The sequence below is a fragment of the Alexandromys fortis genome, unplaced genomic scaffold (genome assembly GCF_014885135.2).
Source record: "Alexandromys fortis isolate MF-2015 unplaced genomic scaffold, M_Fortis_MF-2015_v1.1 scaffold_56, whole genome shotgun sequence".
Taxonomy (NCBI): Eukaryota; Metazoa; Chordata; class Mammalia; order Rodentia; family Cricetidae; genus Alexandromys; species Alexandromys fortis.
Genome location: NW_026067935.1, coordinates 2,209,599 through 2,229,948, shown reverse-complemented (window position 1 = coordinate 2,229,948; position 20,350 = coordinate 2,209,599). Strand labels below are relative to the sequence as shown.

Here is a 20,350-nt window from a genome sequence, read left to right as displayed (position 1 = left end):
TCCCCCCCCCCCCCCAGCGGCTATCAATTGCCAACAGCTAGCTCCTCAGCTGGGGGCGGGTGGCAGGACTTGGTGCCCACCTTCCCCCCTCCATGCTGAGATTTCATCTGGCTTGAGTTTGCAAGGTCTTGAATATGCTGTCATAACTGATGTGGATTCATATGGGCCACACTGCCTTTTATGCAGGAAAACAGTTTCCTTGTCGTTAGCCACTGCCTCTGGCTCTTATAACCTTCAGCGAAGACCCCTGAGTCCTGGGGTGGGGGTTGTGATCCGAACGTTGATTTAGGCAGTGTACTCTGCAGCCTCTTAGGCTCTGCATGTTGACCAGCTGAGAGTCATTGTGTTAATTGCCTTCTACTACAAGAAACTTCTCGAAAGGGGCCTGACAGACACACTGGCCTCTGGGTGTAGCAGTGAGTCACCATCGCCATGTTCTGATGCTTAAGTAAAAACTCCTGGAAATGAAATGTCACCGAGAGCCTCACTTAAACTCAGATGTGGCTAATTCGGAATTCTCAGAAACAAACATACGGTATAATCTGTTCTTTTTGTTTTCTCTGTAACTAGTAGAATTTTTAGAGCAGTTTTTTTTTATTTACAGAGATATTAAACAGAAAGCACAGAGCGGCCCAGTATTGCCTGTGCCCTGTCCACACACCGTGGCCTCCCAGACTCCCAACATCCACAAGTAGAATGACTCCAGCCACGGAACGTTCCACCCAAACGCCATTGCTCATACCAGGGCCCCTACTCGTGCCATGGACTTGGATACACTGAACACCATGTATCATTCGACACATAGATTTGGATGTGCCAAACGTCGTGAATCCACTACGATTCTACACAGAGGTTTCAATGCCTTGAAATCCCTCTCCACTTGCTCATCCATCTGTCCCTCCCCCAATGCCAGGATCATTCTCTGTCCCCATCGTCTGCTTCCCTGGAATATCATGGGATGTAAGGGTCTCCCACGTCTGTGTGTGTGACTCTAGGACTGTCCCCAGGGCACAGCAGTGCTGTCTGGTTGGGGTACCATCTTTATTTACTCACTGCAGGGCAAGCCAGTTGCTGTCAAGTTTGGCCTGTCACTAATAGAACTGCTACAGAACATCTGGGTTGGGTTTTTATATAAACTTTTAAATCCTTTGCATAAACACCAAGAAACGCACCCCGGTTAGTTTCTGCCAACCTGACACAAACTGGAGTCACCTGGGAAGAAGGATCCACGCGGATGAGGCATTATCTCCATCAGGCTGGCCTGTGGGAGAGTCTGTGGGGCATTTTCTTGATTGCAAACTGATAGAGGGGGCTGAGCCCACTGTGGGTGGCGCTACCTGTGGCCAGGTGATCATGGGTTGTATAAAGAAGCCGGTTGAGCAAGGTGTGGGGGGCAGGCCAGTAAGCTGTGACTGGACATGGCCTCTGCTTCAGCTCCTGTCTCAAGGTTCAGGCTTGACGTCCTGTCCTGACTTCCCTCAGTGATGCGTTGTGGTGTTTGAAGTGTATGCCAAAGAAATCTTTCCTCCCTTGCTTTTGCTCGGCAGGCTTTCAGGGCAACAGAAAGCTGACCAGAACAGCATAATTATTTGAGCCTACAGGGAGAGTACGCTGAGTTCTCCAAGAGCCTCTTCGAAGCAGCTGTACCACTTAGCGCCCTTACCGCAGCGGGTGAGTTCCTGCTTTCTCTGGCCTCCTCAGCAGCCTTCCGTGGTGGGTGTCCTCAATTTGGGGTGTTTTGATAGTTGCACAGTCTGTTTCACTGTTTTAATTTGCCATTCCCAGGGTTGAGAGATGACCGAGTGTCTGCTGCGCTTTCAGAGGACCAGGGTTCAAGTCCTAGCGTTTTTGTTGTGTAGCTCACAAATCTTAGAACTCCAGCTCCGGGGCATCTCTTGCCTTCCTTCCGGCTCCCCAGGCGTCTGTCCTTGTCTGTGCATACATGCACAGACACGCACATAGCATTTGATAATAAAAAGTAATTTTATTTACGATCCCCTAATAATTTAATGTTGAATGGCTATTCCTGGATGACCTTGCCATTTCCAAGAGAATTTAAATATTTTCTTCTTAGACTAGTCAAAGGCTAGGCTACAGATATGATTATTTTTCTCTGCCTCTCACCCCACGTCCCTACCCTGTACCTGGAATGAATCATTCTACTTCTTTGTGACACAGATAGACCACTCTGGTCTTTATTCCTTGCAGAAAATGAAGCCGGAAGCTTCTGAATGGGACTCGGGACCAAAACTTAGGCCACCATTCTAACTCTTTGAGCAGTAGGGCTTTCGTCACTTAAAAATGAATTCTCTTGTGTCAACATTTAAGAAAAAAAAAAAACAATATAGCCCCTGCCCCTCTAAATCTTCTGCAAAGAAGAAAGGGGTTAAGGTGAGGACAGAGGAAATCTTGGCTCTTCTTTCTGGACAAGAATCAGGGGTTCGTACAACAGAGGCACGTTCTGAAAGGCAAATGGTCCGACAGATTCAAAAAGAAATTAAACCATGTAGTTAGTGAAAGAGCTGACCGCTGCCCAGAGTGGTCCTATGCCCTGGCAACAGGAGATAGTCACTTGGCTGGTCATATGTGGTCGTGTTAACACATTTGTCCTGTCTGTCCCTGCCCAAAGACCCGTCACGCCTTGGAAAGCCCCGTAGACAAACGTGGGTAGCCCTGCGCCATTCCCCTGCTATGTTAAAAATGTACGCCTATTTTCCCAAGCAAGCTTCGATTAAAGAGAGCACATCTGTTTTAAGTCCCCCTTTTATGAAAATTACTGTGCTTCCTCTGCATGCTTATCTTTTAATTTTGAAATTCTTTGTAGCAATAACTCAAGATAATAACCATCCATATTTCTGGCCCCTTTAAAAAATAAAGGGGGGAGGGGATGGGAGGAAAAAAGAGGCAATGTGTCATTTTTGAGCTTTGAACTCCAGGTTCCGATCCCCCCCACCCCCCTTTGGGCTCAGGGCCTCTTCATTTGCGTTTAGAATGGAGAAGCCCCCTGGATTATGCTGCCAGCCTCCAGGCCGCTGCAGACAGGCCCAGCTTGAGATTTGGGACTATTCATCACGCCCCCGGCAGGGGGGAACCTTCCTCTCTTCCCCGGTTCATCAGAGCAGCTCAGCTTCCTTTTCTAGACTCTCTGCCCCACCCCCAACCCTTCCCACAAGTCTCTCACCAAGGGAGGGCTGCTGCAAAGCCCTGCACCTCAGGCATATGGACCTGCACGCATCCCACGCAATACCCATGTACTCAAAACACCTTTGTTTTTGAGTAATTCATCTTTGTTTTGAGTAACAAAAGCATAGTGTTTTGTTTTTTGTTTTTTTACAAATTGTTCTTTGATTTAATTTTTATTTGTACTTAATGTGTGGGTGTTTTGCCTGCATGTATGCATGGTAAACATATCCATGCAGTGCCCACAGAGTCCAGAAGGGGGCATAAGATTTCCCTGAGACTGGAGAAACACCTGATTCTGAGCACCCACGTGGGTGCCTGGAATGAAACCCAGGTCCTCTGCAACAGTAGCCAGTGAGTGCTCTTAGCCACTGAGTCATCTCTCCAGTTCCACATCTTTTAAAGTGCATGTTTTGAGAAACTTTTGAAGTGTATGTGTATTGTGATGTGTGCATGCCACAATATGGACATCAGAGGACAACTATGTGGAGTTGGTTCTTTCCTTTACCTTTATGTTGGTTCCAGGGATTAAACTCAGGTCCTCAGGTGTGTATGGCAGGTGCCTTCCCCACTGAGCCAGCCGTAAACCATTTTTGAAAGCCCTGATTGTTCTCAGGTTGAATTTGTCCTCCTGATTTCTTGTTCTAATTCGTTAGCTCCAAATAGCATGGAAGAACAGGGAGATGCTTGCGGAGGCCCAGAGAAGTGGCTTCCACTCTAGCTTGACATTTAAGGTCCGAGAGTTAGAGCCTAGTATCGCTCCATACAAGGTCAAACAACAGGGTGTTTGGCCTAAGGTACAGCAACTGGATGCTTTGCTCCTTGATACCAAATAACAGGATGTTTAACTTAGGGTCGAGCAATTGGATGTTTTGAATATTAAGGAAGTAATCACTCTTATTTGTTCCTTGTAGAATGATAGTCATTTTGCCCTTCCCCTCTGGCTTGGGGTATAAAATGACTATAAAAAATAAACTTGAGCAGATTCAGTATTCATCGAAGTGCGCCACCCCCCCCCCAACTCTATCCTCAGTCACTTACATATGTGGACGAGTTGGCTGGACGGAGACAGATGCTTTACAGGGTAGGTGGTGAGCAACTGTAGTTGTAGAACTCGGGAGCTGAGGCATGAGGAAAGCCAAGAGGTCTAGCTAGGACTGCAGAGCGAGATGCTCCCCCACCCCAAAGAGAGATGGGTATAGGAGAAGGGGGCACCCTGGGAAGCTGTCTAGAAATGTTTGTCAGGGGTGGAAGGAGAGCTGGGGTCCTGGAAGACTCCAGTAGGTGAATGTGCAGGCTAACCCACCTCCTGGTAGCAAGAGACACAGCCCAGGCCCCACCCCCTCCCGTTTCTGCAGTGTCTATGATACCTACCACACCCATGTCTGTCCTTCCCCCTCCCTAGCTCCCTCTGTCTCTTCCCCCCCCTCTCCTTCCCTGCTTTCCCCCTCCCCATCGCTGCCTCTTTGGACACCAGTCATACAATGGTAAACATGCATACATCCAGGCAAAACGCTCACATACCTAAGATAAATATTTTCAAAAAGCCAAAAGCCTCAGATATTCTCATACACCCAAATGACAAAGGCCTTGTCTCCCATCAATCATCTTTGCCATCCAGAAGAGAGATGATTTTGGGGTTCTTTCTCGGGCCTGTTGGATGAATGGAGAAGCAAAGCAAATGCAAACACTACGAAGAAATCAGGCTCCTTCCGTGTGGAAACCTCCCACATTTTCCCACTAGCCACTGGGGCAAATAGTACCCATCATCACCACACAGGGCATTTCCCATAGCCCCTCAGCCATGCCTACGGAAGCTCTCTGATGCTCTGCCCCTCACCTCCACCCCCATGCAGAATGGTGTTAGCCTTTGAGTTGCAGCTTTTAAATTATTATTGTTGTTGTTGTTATTATTTTGGACAGGGTTTCTCTGTGTAGCCCTGGCTGACCTGGAACTCACTCTGTAGACCAGGTTGGCCTCGAACTCGTAGAGATCCTCCTGTCTCTGCCTCCCAAGTGCTGGGATTAAAGGTATGTGCCTCCACTGCCCAGCATCTGAGTCACATCTTGAGACAGGAAAGAAAGATGGAAAACTAAGGGGATGCAGGGAGAAAAAGGAGCCCTCACTTGAGTCTGGCTAGAGATTCTAGCACAATTGACAGAAATGCTGCTGGTTTGTCAACAAAAATATTCCTTTCATATGGAGATGTTTCAGATAAGATCGCTAGAACAAGAGGCTGAAGGGCTGGTTCAATGGTTAAGAGCACTAGCTGCTCTTTCAGAAGATTTGAGTTCCATCCCCAGCATCCACACAGCGGCTCACAGTCATCTGTAAGCCCAGTTCCAGAAAGGATCTAATGCCCTCTTCTGGCCGCCATAGGTACTGCATACAGAGGGGGCATAAACAGAGATGTAGGCAGGCAAAATGCTCATACAAAAAATAAAGTTTGAAAAATTAAATAAAAACAAGGCACTGGAGATGGCTTGGTGGTTAAAGGCACTTTCTGTTCTTCTAGAGGACCTGGGTTTGGTTCCTTACACCCATATTAGGCAGTTTACAGCCACCCTAACTCAAGTTCCAGAGGTTCCAATACCCTCTGTCTGGCCTCTTCCACTCACACAAACACATAAAAATAACTTTTAAAAACGATATTAAAATAGCAATGGATGCTCATTAAGGCCTCAGTGTACATGACAAAGTGTGGCTCTTCTCTCTTCCCAGGTACAAACCTGGGATTTCCCCGGGAATCTCACAGGAACCCACATTTACAAAGGAAGATAATGTCTTTAAGGCTTTTTTCTTTTTTTATGTGTATGATTGTTTATCTCCATGTACCATGTGTATACCTGGCACATGTGGCCAGAAGAGGGCAGCAGAATTGGAGTTACGATGTCTTGAGCCAGCATGTGGGTGCTGGGACCCGAAGTCAGTTCCTCAGCAACAGCAGTCAGTGCTCTGAATCACTGAGCCATCTCTCCTGGAAGACAGCGTCTTCACCTCATTATGTAACCCTTGAGGCCCATGGCTTTAGCTTATCAGATTGCAATCCTAGCTGACACATCCTCTGGGTCCTCCTAGTACCTCTTTTATTTAAACAACAACGGGGGGGGGGGGGGGGGGGGGGGGCANGGGGGGGGGGGGGAAGGGGAGGGACTTAGAAGCTTTTTGAACAAGCAATCCCCAAAGCTTCTAGAATCTTCTCTGTAGCTATACAGAGGGGAGCTGGATGAGCCCACAGCCATGCTTGGGTACATCTTATAAAAGGGTTTCCAGCACAAGGGTATCTTAGCAATCAGGAGCAGAGGAATACAAAGTCACACCAGGCAACAAACCTCACACAAGAGATTTATTAGGGAAAGAGACAGAACCGTGACTACCTCTGAGTGGGAACGGAGACAGCAGTGGGCTGGACAGAAAGGATGGGTTGTATAGGGTTTTGGAGCGTGCGCAGTGAGCTAGTGGAAAAGTACTGTTTAGCCTGAAGTATTGTTTGGCCAGTTACCTTGAATCATGGGGGTGTGGATTTCCAAATCCTGGGTTTTTAGGGACAAGGCCAGGGCAGGGTGATTTTTCTCCTGGCCTGTGTTTCTACATTTTATCCTAATTCCTGTGTTTTAAAACCTATGTTAAGATTTTTTATTTATTTATTTATTTTACTTACATTTCAGTTCTGCTTCATGCTGGCCAGGCCTGAAACTTCTCTTCTGCAGTGAAGTCTCCAGCTTCATCTGAGTTAGAGGTCTCTTGAGGGAACTCCTCAGACTTAACACAAGCTGCGCGCAGCAGGAACAGAGAGAGCCCTGTCTCTAGGCTGTGTGCCTGCCGCTGACATTCCATCTCCGGATCACCTCTAACACCCGATACAAAGGTAGGCGCCCCAGAGACACTTGTGCCGTGTTACTTAAGAGGACGATACCAAAGACGAAGCAGGAAGCGTGTGCATATTCCATGCAGACAAGACCATCACTTGTGTGTGGAGGCCTGATGACACTGGCTGTTGTTCCTCAGGAGACAGTCACCTTTTTGAGACAACATCTCCCTGGCCTAGGGTGCAACAGAGAGCTTAAACTAGCCATTCAGTGAGCCGCGCCAGCCAGTAGTGAGCTGCGCCAGCCAGTGAGCCATGGGGGTCCTTCCATCTCTGCCTGTGCTGGGATTGCAAGTGTGCACCACCATGTCCAGCTCTTTACACTGTCTCCGGGGATCAAACTTAGGTTCTCACGTCCCAGTGACAAGTGTTTTACCAAAATAGCCATCCCCCAGCTCCAGAATGTAAATATTTACTGAGGTAAAGAGAAAGGTTTGTGTTTCGGCCTTGCCGTCTTTTGTTTTTTAATCGCTTGCCCTTTTTTCCTCGTGTTCCTTGGCTTCTAGAAGCTGGGGCTGCTGACTTGAGACCCACTCTGGACTCCACAGTCTTCACAGTGCTCCCTTGCATATGGGCACAGTTTCTGTTACTATATCCACCTTCCACTACTGCTCCACTGTGCCAAGTCAGGCCCCTCTGGGACAGTGGTTGGCACTTGCCTCTCAAGCCTCCCTGATCCCACTGTGCCCACACAGGCTCATCTGGGGTAATATTGTAGCATTCCAACCTGGATCTTCCTGTCATAGGACATGGCCCTCAGAGCAAAACGGTCTCCATCTTCATCAGATCAGCTGTTCCCTGAGTGGACTTTGTGGACTGTTGGTATTCTACAGAGAAGGTCGCTGGACCCTGACCTAACGTTCCAGCTGCTCTCTCCTGTTCTCTCGGCCATTTGTGTGCAATTCTGCCTTCACAGTTTCAGGCTTCAGATCTCGGGATATGTTAGAATATACAGGCTAGGGAAGGTTAACTGGAGGTGTGTGTCTGCTCCATCTAGTTATGGGGATGTCAGGATTCACACAGGGTACAGACTTACTACAGTTGTTTTAGGGTCCCCCACATTCCTGTCAGTAAGTCTTCATCCAAGCTCTGGGAGTTAAGCCCAGTAACCTCACTGGTTCCCCAGGGTGAACTCTGGTGGAATGGTACATAGGTTTATTGGTAGGATTTTATGGGAATTGAAGGGATATTATACATGTCTTCCCAGGAATGGAATTCTTCAGACACTTCTTGTCCTGTGTACTCTGGCCATGATGGCCACTTGTAGCTCTATAGCATGATGTCTAGCCACTCTGCATGGAGGGGCCTTCTTCACACCTAATCCCTCTCCTTGCTTTCCTCATCCATAATCAGTCAAATTTCCCCTTTCCAAAACCTTATGATCATCACGCATGGCCCGAAAGGTGTTCTTGTGATGACTGTGTACATAGATTCTGTGTACACAGTGCCATTTGCTGTTCCATTTGCTAAAACTGCTGGTTGTCATTCAATGAATTAACTTCCGGGCTCCGTGTGATTGAGGTGAGGCCACAGAGATCACCAGAGACCACCCGCTCACTCTCCAAGAGGCCCGCAGCATCTCTACAAATGGGGTTCAGTCATCTGTTGGAACGTTCCCCTTCCTAGCTTTCCTCTTTGCTGCTCGGGGCATTTTCTCGCTGTCTGTGACTCTTCCATACATGCCTTCACCCAGCAGGTAACTTGCTGTGTAGGAGACAGCCTCTTCCTTTCTCAGCATGTCCTCAGAACACAACACATCTCCGCCCCCTATGTCACCTCCGTGGGTCACCATGGAGATCCTCAGAGTCTTCCTCTGGAGCATCCATTGACCCTGTCTGTCCTAGGTGCCATAGACCACAGCCTCCCTTTCCTGATGTTGCTATGTGACAGCCTTGCACACCTAGCCCTGCTTGGCTCCATTCTCAGGCTCACCTCTGCTATTGGAGAACACCCCTCCTTTGTGGGTTCCGGCCCTGGAAAGACTGGTCGGCCACATCGAGGAAGACTGGGGTGTCTATGGCCTGCCATTTCCAGACCATTGCTACACAGAAGCGGCGGGGGAATTGTGGCAGCAGAGTCATATGACAGAACACTCTAGAGATGCTGTCATGTCGCCTTCACTAATGGTGATGTGTGTCTACATCACACATGTAGACAGATGTGACATGGTGTTGGGGGCCTCGCCAGAGTCGGGGGCTGGCAGGAAGTAGTGCTGGGTTTCAGGGTCAGGAAACCACCTGCAGAGTAGAGACAGAGAGGTTCAGAGAGGGGCATGGGTTACTCGCCCCCTTTGGTACACATCTTGACACACACCAACCTTTCTGGTTCTTTTGCAGACCCTCACCCCAAGTCTTCAGCACCCTCAGCTTCCCTCCCCTGAAACCAGGGGTCCTTGACCTTCACAGCATAGTTCCAGGGCCTCCTGAATACACCGAACACTTCAACCTGCATGTCTTAGGGATTGCTCTTTTCCCTTCGTGGGTCACTAGCTCATCTCTCTCACAGCCATGGAGTTGCCCGTATCCCTTCAGGCTTCCCTCAGACATGACCACCTCAATGGGCACACATACACCCTCTGAACACACCTCCTAAACTCACAGCACCCTGTCCTTGTTCCCCTTCTTACCACTTTCTTCCTTTTTGCTGATGCTGTTGCCCCTCTTCCTTGGCTGGGCTCAGAAATTTGCGCAGTGGCTCTTGCTCACAAAGGACCTTCATGGATCCTACAAACCAGTGAGCTACCCCACAGCGGCCAGGACGCTAGCAGCACCAGATCAGACCATCTAGAGAGGAGAGCTTAGAAAGAATGTCTGCTCCCACTGAGACCACGCACACCCCAGAAAGGTCATGCCCCTTCTCAATGAAGCCTTAGTCCTCTACAAAGTGACTGGCAGATGGAACCCCAGGTAGGCACTTGCTACTTGCTCCTGGGACTTCTAAGTATTAAAGTTCACCTCCCAAAGCAACAAATACAACTGCAGATTGAGGCTCGCAAAGACATGATGTATTCTTAGCCAAACCCACCCATAGATATCTTCAAATTTTAATTTGCCATGTTTGTAACATAGAGGGCCGGCTTATTAGGGTTTCTGTCCCACCCGGTACCCCACAGCCGGCAAGTCCCAGAGAAAATCACACAGATCTCCATAAGTTATAAAACTGGCTCATTAGGGGCTGGAGGGATGGCTCAGTGGTTAAGAGCACTAACTGCTCTTCCAGAGGACCCGGGTTCAATTCCCAGCACCCACATGGCAGCTCACAACTGTCTGAAGATCCAGTTGCAGGGGATCTGACACCTTCACACCAATGCACATAAAATAAAGTTAAATAAACCATAAAAAAAACTGGCCCATTAGCTCAGGCTTCTTGTTAACTCTTATAGCTTATATTAACCCATTGTTATTATCTATGTTAGCCACATGGCTCAGTACCTTTCTCAGTGGGCAGATTACATCTTGCTTCTTCCATGGTCTGGGCAGGTTTCAGTGGAATAGGCTTCCTCCTTCCCAGAATTCTCCTGTTCTCATCGCCCTACTGAACTTCCTGTCTGATTGACCCACATATACTTCCTGCCTGGCCAATCAGCGTTTATTTAAAACACGATTGACAGAATACAGACAATTCTCCCACATCACATGTTGAACTAAACAAGTGTCTTAGGTTGGAAGAAGAAAAAAAGGCTCCTCATGGTGACTACTCTCTGCTCAAAAATGAGGTGTGTCCTTATGAGGCATTCGGAAATTTCATTTCTGATTTAGCTATTTTGATAAATACCTGTCTTATGGAGATGAATAATCCTTTTCAATAGAACCTCTGAAATTAAATCTTTTTTTCAATTTTATTATATTTTACACGAGTGCTGTGTGTGTGTGTGTGTGTGTGCATATATACATGTGTGTGCTATCCTGAAATGTAGGACGAGGGCACCAGACAGCCTGCAACTGGAGCTATGATGGTTGCGAGACACGAGGGCACCAGACAGCCTGCAACTGGAGCTATGATGGTTGCGAGACACTATGTGGGGTCTAGGATTGAACCCAGGTCCTCGACAAAAGGGCTGCTTGCTCACAACTGCTGAGCCATCTCTTCAGCCCTGAGATCACATCTTTATGATATATAATGTGGTTTTAGTAATTTGTATTTATTATGTGTATATGTGTGTATGTGCACATGTGTGTAAGCACTCAGGGGGGCCAGAAGAGGGTGTCAGAGCCCCTGAGGTTGGAGGTTCAAGCAGTCATGAACTACCAAAAGTAGGTGCTGAAACTGAAACCAGGGTCTTCTGCAAGAGGAACAAGGGCTCTTAACTGCTGAGCATTTTTTCCTTCCTTTATAATGTGATAGAATGAGTCACATTGACAGGGTGATTAATTTTGAACCATAGTTATTTTTTAAAATGTACAGAACATGAGTGGTATACATTTGAAAATAGTCTTTGATGTTTACAAACAAAAATATTTTATTTCATCGCCCGAGAGATAATAAAATATTTAGATGTGAGGGCTTCAATCAGAGGGTGGTGAGAGACAGTACTACTGTTTTCAAAGGGAATGCTCGGGGCCTGAGAAGATAGGAGCACCGGTACAACTCAGAGTACATATTGCTCTTGCAGAGGATCTGGATCCTCCCAGCTCATAGGTCACTGTAGTTCTAGCTGCAGGTAATACAGTGCCCTCTTCTGGCCCATGTGGGTACTGCACTCACAAGTACATATTCCCCCTACACACATAATCAAAAGCAAAACAAATCTTAAACCGAAACAAGGAGTACATGGCACTAGGGAGATGGCTCAGCTAGTCAGGTGTGTTGTACAATGATGGGGACCTGAATTTGGACCCTGAGCACTCGTGCAATAGGCTGGACACAGCCGCATACAGCAGTAATCCCAGTGCTGCAGGGATGGAGACAAGTGTATCACAGAGCTCAGTGGCCAGCCAGTCAAGGCTGTCAGCTCCAGGCTCAGGGATAGAGCATCTCAAACTGTAAGGTGAGAGTGTGAGACCTCCAGTGTTGACCTCTGGCCTCCAACTGTGCATCTGTGCATACATATAAACACACCAAGCAAGTGTCTCCGTAGAATAAAATATTACATACAGTCTCCTTGCCCTGCCGAGGACTCTGCGTGGGAAAGTAAACACAGATGACCCAACTGAGAAGAACATAAATCTCACGGCCACAAATGGTGACGATCCAACTCTTGGGGGAAATGCCAAGGCTTTGAAGAGATTTCAGCAAATACTTTTTAACAGAGATCTTGGCAGGCTGCATGTAAGGAAACACGTATTTCCCAGAGACTGGAGTTTTTCCCCAATGTTTTCATTCATACTCCACAGTCAGAATGTAAAGTTGTCAGGTTCTGCAGCCTGAGGATTGTTGGTGTATTTCTGTAGCCGTGGGGCCGTCATCGGTATAGAATTTCAGAACGCGGGAAGTTAGCGCACGCTAGTGAGCAATCATCACGCATTCCACCTTCCCCTGACGTCTGCCAGGACTGGGCTGCCTCTAAAATGGGCTCAACTCAGACATAGGTTTTCAGAGTTCATCCAGCCCCTGGCATGTGCATTGCGTTCCTTTTCCTGGCTGAATAATGATCCGTTTCATGGTTATTCCACATCTTGTTTAGCCTGTTGTCCACGGATGAATGTATGGGTTATTGCCACTTTGAAGGCTCGGAGAACATTCAGGCACAAGCCTTTAAGTAGCCAAAGCATTTTCAGTTCCCTCGGATGTATCCCTACAGGTCTAGTTGCTGGGTCCCATGCTTTAAGTCTCATGGGAACGCCATGCTTTGAGTTTTGAATGAACTACTAAGCTCTTCCAGCGTAGCCACCCCATTTCGCCATCAAACTAGTAATGGGCAAAGGTCCCAGTTCCCTTTGCTCCTTGCACCTCTTTCCTGCCCACTCTACCTTCAGGAAGGTTGAGGGAGCAGGTGCGTCCTGTCCTAACGTGATAACTGACCCATAGCAGGAGGGTTTGTGATTGCAATCTTCATGACTGCAGATAAACGCTCTTACACAGTGAACATCTCCCTAGTTTATTTCGGTTTTGGTGTGTGCTTCTTAATGACTAATTAGGCTTCTGGACATCTGTTTAGACCTCTGCCCATTTTCAAAAGCTGTGTGCATTTGTTCTTTCCTATGAATGAGTTGCGGAAATGCATGGGCCTGGTCCAAGTCTCCTGTCCCATATGTGGCTTCAAAGCGCATTCTTAGATTCTGAGGATTTGTTTTCTAGCTTTTTTTTTTTTTAATGCCTTTGTGTTTTCCTGCATGTGTATCTGTGTGGGAGTATCAGAAACCCTGGAGCTACAGACAGTTGTGAGCTGCCATGTGGGTGCTGACGATCAAGCCCACGGTCCTCTAGAAGAGCAACCAGTGCTCTTACCCCTGATCCATCTCTCCAGCCCCACTTTCTAACATTTTAATAGTATATTTTGATGCACTCATCTTTTTTTTTTCCATTTTGATGAGACTCACTTTGTCTTGTTTTCTTATCTCTTTGCTGCCTGTGTCATTCCTATTAAACCAGGATCCAATCCTGGGCCGTGATGTGCACACCTTTATTCCATAGTTGGTATCTTTGGTCCATTTGGTGTTTGTCGTTGTTAGGGTTAGCGCGCTTTGCCGTGAGGTTGGGCTACACCTCCATTCTCTTGATTGTGGGGTTGCCGCTCACTGTTTATTGGAAAAGATTAGTCCCCGCCTCTTAGTCATGGCATTCTTAGTATAACGATGCAAGTTTCTCTCTGGGCTTCACCCTTAAGCATCCTCACCCATGAGCTCCTTTCCCTGTAACTGGTTGGAGATAGCCTGTTACTCTCATGGGAAGCCGTTTGCCACATACACAGAAGCTGTGCTACTGTCTGTGAACACTTAATCCCTTTCCTGCTCACTCTTCAGGGTCCCACTCCACGTTTTGGGAGGCCAATGGGGCAGCTGCGTCTGATCCTAAGGTTAATGTGATAAATGGCCACAAACCAGGCTCTGAATAGCAGAAGTATACCATTCCACAATACTCAGGGTCTGAGACCACCGGGGCCCTGGAAACTCTGGGTTTCTCCTGCTTTGTGCAGGCTGTTGGGAGAGGGGTGTCCTGGAAGTTCACTTCTACACTCCAACAGACATCGCTTTCTGCACGTGACCTTTCCCTCTGTATGTCTGACTGTGACTTCTCCTTTTAAGTCACTGATCGTCGGCTTTGGGGTCTGTCTTAGGGCAGTTGTTAGAATAAGGCCACCCTGAGATTATGTGTGGACACGAATGAGGGGGTGGGGCAGGATTCTTACGATCGGGCCCCACCCAGGCTCTTTTGCAGCCCTGATTCCAGCTGTGCTCATTCATTCCCAGCAGCAGCTGGAATAAGGGATGAATCCCATTGGGATCTCTTCCTACCTACCCCTTTCAGTTGTAGCATCCGCAGGGTCTTGTTGTGACCTGGTGAGCCAGCTCCATGCTGCCTTCTTCTTCCCCAGACCTGGGGGCAGTGACAAACCCGTTGTTATTTGTCCCTGGATGCTCAGCTCTCTCTTTCTGTCTCTCTGACCTCTGTGGGGAAAACCCTTATTAAAAGACAACCGCCAGACCATCTGAAGGGAGTCTGTTTTCCCACTGGGCCTCTGATTGAGTCAGCGATTGCAGCTGCTTTGCTATGTACACGAGATAAAGGTGATCTCAGCCGGGGTGAGTGGCTTTTGCATTTTATCTACACACCAGCAAAAAGGGGATCTGTGGAGCTGGGCTGCACACTCTAGTAACACTGCTAAATTAAAATTCCCTTTAAAACCAGGAGTGCGGAAGGATAGCTGTCCCGGCTCAGTCAGCAAGCCTGACTTCTTACTTCCTGCAGTGCCTAGATTCTCCAGGGTCTCTCCTGCCTAGGCTGCTATCTTCCTACTGTGCCTGGTGGTTTGATTACCAAGCGCGGCTGGTGTCCCGTTTGATAATATTCCTCTGAGGGACCAATCCGCCAACCCTCGCGTGCGCTGCTGCTTCCCGCCATGCTCATTGAGACCTGGAAAGGCAGGCACCCTGTGATCCTGGCTGCGAGGTCTGGCTGCCAGAGATAGGAGCGTGCCCACACTGGGACTGGGACAGGGTTGGGGGGGGTCTGTCATTTTAGAGGGAAGAGGAGCTCACATCTGTGTCCCCACATGGGGCGTAGGCAAGAGGGTAACCTCAGCTGCTCAGATAGCTCATCATCTCCCCCGAAAAATCGTCGTAGGGACAAGCTCAAACCAGAGACTTCAATGCTTTCTCTGTTCCGTCCACACTGACTATTGGACCCAGTCCCTTATTAGTGGGAATCTGCGTCCTGTAGGGGTGTGTGATTTGTGTATATAAGGGGACCTTAGCTTTTTTACCTTTAAAATGTAACACAAGCGTTTTCACATGCTGCCAAGGGTTCTTCTGTGACTACCAATAATTACTGTATAGATTTACACTCTGAGCCCCTCATTGGTTGCTTTAGCCAGTCATCTATATTTGGCATCAGGGTTGTTCCAAGATTTTCCAGTGTTATCACCAACACCACCACGAGCATCATTATTTCAGCTCTTGGCGCCTTTTTTTCTGACCATCTTCTCGCGCTGAATTCTTTGTAAGATAATTCAGATGTCAAAGGTCCTCATAAACTTTCGTGTGTGTCCTCAGCTGATCCCACGGAAAGATGGTGGTTGTCTGTTATTGTGTATGGGCATGAGCAGAAGCCAGATGACAATTTTCAAAAATTGATTTTGACCTTCCACTTTTCCGTGTGTTCCAAGAATCAAACTTGGGTCATTGGACTTGTGTGTCAAGCACCTTTTCATGCTGAGTTATCTTGTCGGCCCGCTACTGTGCCTTAGCCTTTGTGATGAGGTGAGAAGGTCTGATGGTATTGTTCTCCTCTGTCTCCTGTTGAGTGGCATACATACACGCATGCGCACGCGCATGCACACACGCATGCACACACGCATGCACAGTTTTCCAGCCATATGTGGGACTATCATCCCTATCCATTTCTAAACCGTTCACTGGGTTCTTTAGAGGGGCTGGCTAGAAAGCTAGGAAGTCTTTCTATTTTGAAATGAACCTTTGTCCAAAGCAGTGTTTCTAGTTTGTCATCATGCTTTGAATTTGCTTTGGGAACGCACAGGTGGATTGAGAATCTAGAAGTGTGTGTGCAGCCATGCTCACCAGGTTTATCCGTAATGCTCTTTAATGCATCGTCCCTTTCCACTTTCTTTTTATTATTATTATTTATTTATTAAAGATTTCTGTCTCTTCCCCGCCACCGCCTCCCATATCCCTCCCCCTCCCCAACCAACTCCCCTCTCTCATCAGCCCGAAGAGCAGACCGGGTTCCCTGCCCCGTGTGGGGAGTTCAAGGACCTCCCACCTCCTTCCAGGTCTAGTAAGGTGAACATCTAAACAGCCTAGGCTCCCACAAAGCCAGTACGTGCAGTAGGATCAAAACCCAGTGCCCTTTTTCTTGACTTCTCAATAGTCCTCATTGTCCGCTATGTTCAGTGAGTCTGGTTTTATCCCATGCTTTTTCAGACCCAGGCCAGCTGGCCTTGGTGAGTTCCCAATAGAACATCCCCATTGTCTCAGTGTGTGGGTGCACCCCTCATGGCCCTGAGTTGCTCGCTCATGCTCTCTCTCCTTCTGCTCCTGATTTGGACCTTGGGGTTGTAGTCTGGTGCTCCAATGTGGGACTCTGTCTCTGTCTCCTTTTATCGCCTGATGAAGGTTAATATCCAGGAGGATGCCTATATGTTTTTCTTTGGGTTCACATTCTTATTTAGCTTCTCTAGGATCACGAATTATAGGCTCAATGTCCTTTATTTATGGCTAGAAACCAAATATGAGTGAGTACATCCCATGTTCCTCTTTTTGGGTCTGGCTTACCTCACTCAGGATAGTGTTTTCTATTTCCATCCATTTGCCTGCAAACTTCAAGAAGTCCTTGTTTTTTACTGCTGAGTAGTACTCTAATATGTATATATTCCATACTTTCTTCATCCATTCTTCAATTGAAGGGCATCTAGGTTGTTTCCAGGTTCTGGCTATTACAAACAATGCTGCTATGAACATAGTAGAGCATATACTTTTGTTGTATGATAAGGCCTCTCTTGGGTATATTCCCAAGAGTGGTATTGCTGGGTCCATGGGTAGGTTGATCCCGAATTTCCTGAGAAACCTCCACACTGCTTTCCAGAGTGGTTGCACAAGTTTGCATTCCCACCAGCAATGGATGAGTGTACCCCTTTCTCCACAACCTCTCCAGCAAAGGCTATCATTGGTGTTTTTGATTTTCGCCATTCTGACAGGTGTAAGATGGTATCTTAAAGTTGTCTTGATGTGCATTTCCCTGATCGCTAAGGAAGTTGAGCATGACCTTAAGTGTCTTTTGGCCATTTGAACTTCTTCTGTTGAGAGTTCTCTGTTCAGCTCAGTGCCCCATGTTATAATTGGGTTGATTAGCCTTTTACGGTCTAGTTTCTTGAGTTCTTTATATATTTTGGAGATCAGACCTTTATCAGTTGCGGGGTTGGTGAAGATCTTTAAGAGCGATATGTTTACATTACATGCTTATGTGTATGTGTCTATGTCCGTGCATGGGAAAAAGCCAGAAGAGGGCATTGGGTCACTCTATGCTGGAATTAGTGGCATTTGCAGGACACCTGTCATGTGAGTGGGTGTGAGGATGGGGACTCTGGTCCTCAGGATTGCACAGCAATCATTCCTAACCATTAAGTCATTTCACTAGTCCTTTCTTCTTTAGCCTTAGAGGGATTTGGACCTAGAGTTACAGTCAATTGTGTGTCACCATGTGGGTGCTGGGAATCGAACCCAGGTTCTCTGCAAGAGCAGCCAGTGCTCTTAACCTCTCCAGCCTCTGTTTTTGCCGTTACCTCTTTAAACCACTTTAGATCCGCTTCCTAGATGAAGTTATACATTAGGAATTTTGATGTACTAATTCTGTCCATACTGGTCATCGGGTTGTCTGAGAACAGTTATTGAATGCTTTGGCCTCTGCCTTTGACTTGATGTTTGTCTTTCTGTCTTGTTCTAATGTCCTATTTGATCCTGGCCAGTGACTTAATCATTGCACACATACAATTTGCAGTTTGGCTTCAGGCTTATGTGTGCAGGCACGTGTATAATTTGTGTTACAAGTTTTTCCCCTATGTCCTTTTTCAGAGATGACTACCTTCCATACTAGTCAGGGTCCAGTCATGACTCGGGGCCTACAGATCAGTGTGAACAGAAGTTCTAATACAAAGCATAAAAGATTAACTCCCAAACATGGGGCACCCTAGGATTGTGTGTGTGTGTGTGTGTGTGTGTGTGTGTGTGAAATGACATTCAGTTCTGCTAAGAATTCATGGGAGGAGTCTTTGCAGTGACCTGCAGGGACAAAGAAAGCCTGGATTCTCAGTCACTGGACCAGCAGGAAGCCCCTTTAGGTGTAGGTGTGAACTACCACCAGCTCATGGCCTTTAGAGAAAGAGAGAGAGGCTTGTGCAGGCTGCAACCTAGCATTCAGAGCGTCCTTGCCAGGGCACCAAGGAAAAATGGCCTCAGATAGGGTCGGCATATGGAGGTCAAGGGAAACCAGGTGCTCCAAGTACACAGCTGAGCATCCTTGCTTCCCTGTGCCTGTGCCACTGTCCTCCCATCTGCAAGTTAGAACCAGTTTGCCAGACTCAATTCCTGTCTTCAGTATCCCCATCCTTGTCCAGAAACTGACATTCTTGTACCTCCATGTTCCCATCACCATCAGCAAAGCTCTAAGTGTTTTCTGCTCATTCCCACAACTCCGCCCCCAGCATTAACCCCCACAGTGTTGATTCCTTCACTCACGCACTAGCTAGATTATCAGATCTGAGCAGAGATGCCCACAGTCGGGATTCTGATGTTTAGAAGCACTCACTTCCTCTGCCCATCAGTGCCACTATCTGGGTAGGGGAGTGTTCCATCCAAGATGGGGCTGTTCTTCCATGCAAATGAGACTTAGAACTTTTTGTGTCTTTGTCAGATAGCTCCAGGCCCTCATCCAGCCAACCCTGTGGCTTCCCTTTAGCAGACTCACTTGGCATTGGCTCATCTAAAGAATGAGCTGTCTCATGTTACCAAAGTCAACCTTATTGGCCTTGCGTGGCATGCCATCTAAGCAGTGTGGTTTTTGAGCTTGATTTTCTAGTGTTTTGTTAGGATTTAGAGCCTTTTACCGGGGAAGGAGAGTATCTTTGCTCTGTCTTGAACTGTTTGGGAGGATGGATTAGGCTGGCGTGTTATAGGCTAGCACCTCCATGTAGTGTTTATGTATGTTAGTGCTTATGTAGTGTTGGGGATCAAACGCAGGGCCTCATAACACATTGGACAAGGACACTACCAACTGAGTCACACCTTCAGCCCCGTTGTCTCCCTTTTATAAGGTCACTGGTCAAAGTGACAAGGGGCCATCCTTATGACCACATAGCAAGCATGACATCTCCAAAGACAATTTCCAAATGAGCCACCAGCCTGAGCTCTTGGGGGCTAGGCTAGCAGAGGCCATAAGTCGTCTATACCACTTCTCAATGGGGCTTCGGGAATCAAATGGGGTCATGCGTGTACTATATTAAGAGTGGTGCCTGAGTGGTCTCAGACACCGCCAGCTGCTGTTGCTGTTGTTGTTAGCAGAACACGCGACCCAAAACCTACTGAGACACACCCACTGCTGCCTGGGCTTGGGGGAGGCTGGCTCTTCCTTGCCCCTCTAGCATCATGTTGGCTTTGGCTTTGGCAGATAAATGCCCAGCTTGACTGCTTACTACAGTTTCATGTCTCCTTCTGAGCTAGTACTCTGTCCCTCGTCCCCTCCCCCAGCAGACAGATACTGATCTAATCATCATGAACTCCTGTGTAAGCTTTCCTTTTGTCCCCCCCCCTTCTCCTCATTCCTTCTCTTTTCTCTCCCTCTGCTCCTTTCCCCCCACCCCCACCACCTCCAAGAAAGCAGTGCCTGGATCTGGGCCTATAGCACAGACCTGTCATTCCAGCTACTCAGGAGGTTGAGGGAAGGGATTGCAAGTTCACTATCTGCCTAGACTGCAGAGTGAGTTCAAGGCTAACCCAGAAGTGCATAGTGAAACTCTATTTCAAAATAAAAGGTGAAAAGGTCTGGGGTATAGCTCAGTGGGAGTGTTTGCCTAGCGTGTGTGAGGCCCTGGGTCTGTTCCAATACTGAGGGGTGGGGGAAGGACCAAATGCCAACACACCATTGAAATTGCTTGTGACCAAAGCACCATGATCCTGATGGCCAGAGCAATC

General features: G+C 47.7%; 1 protein-coding gene across 2 annotated transcripts in view; it reads left to right on the top strand.

Moving 5' to 3' along the window:
* Positions 1-1,372: 1,372 nt before the first annotated feature.
* Piwil1 (piwi like RNA-mediated gene silencing 1) overlaps positions 1,373-20,350 on the top strand; it is a 51,145-nt gene continuing 32,167 nt past the window's right edge. Inside the window, exons 1-2 of one of the 2 annotated variants that reach the window (XM_050146657.1) lie at positions 1,373-1,671; positions 6,850-7,049. The gene's annotated coding sequence lies outside the window, so the exon portion shown is untranslated. The remainder of the gene's footprint in view (positions 1,672-6,849; positions 7,050-20,350) is intronic. The other variant, XM_050146655.1, reaches the window with a different exon arrangement.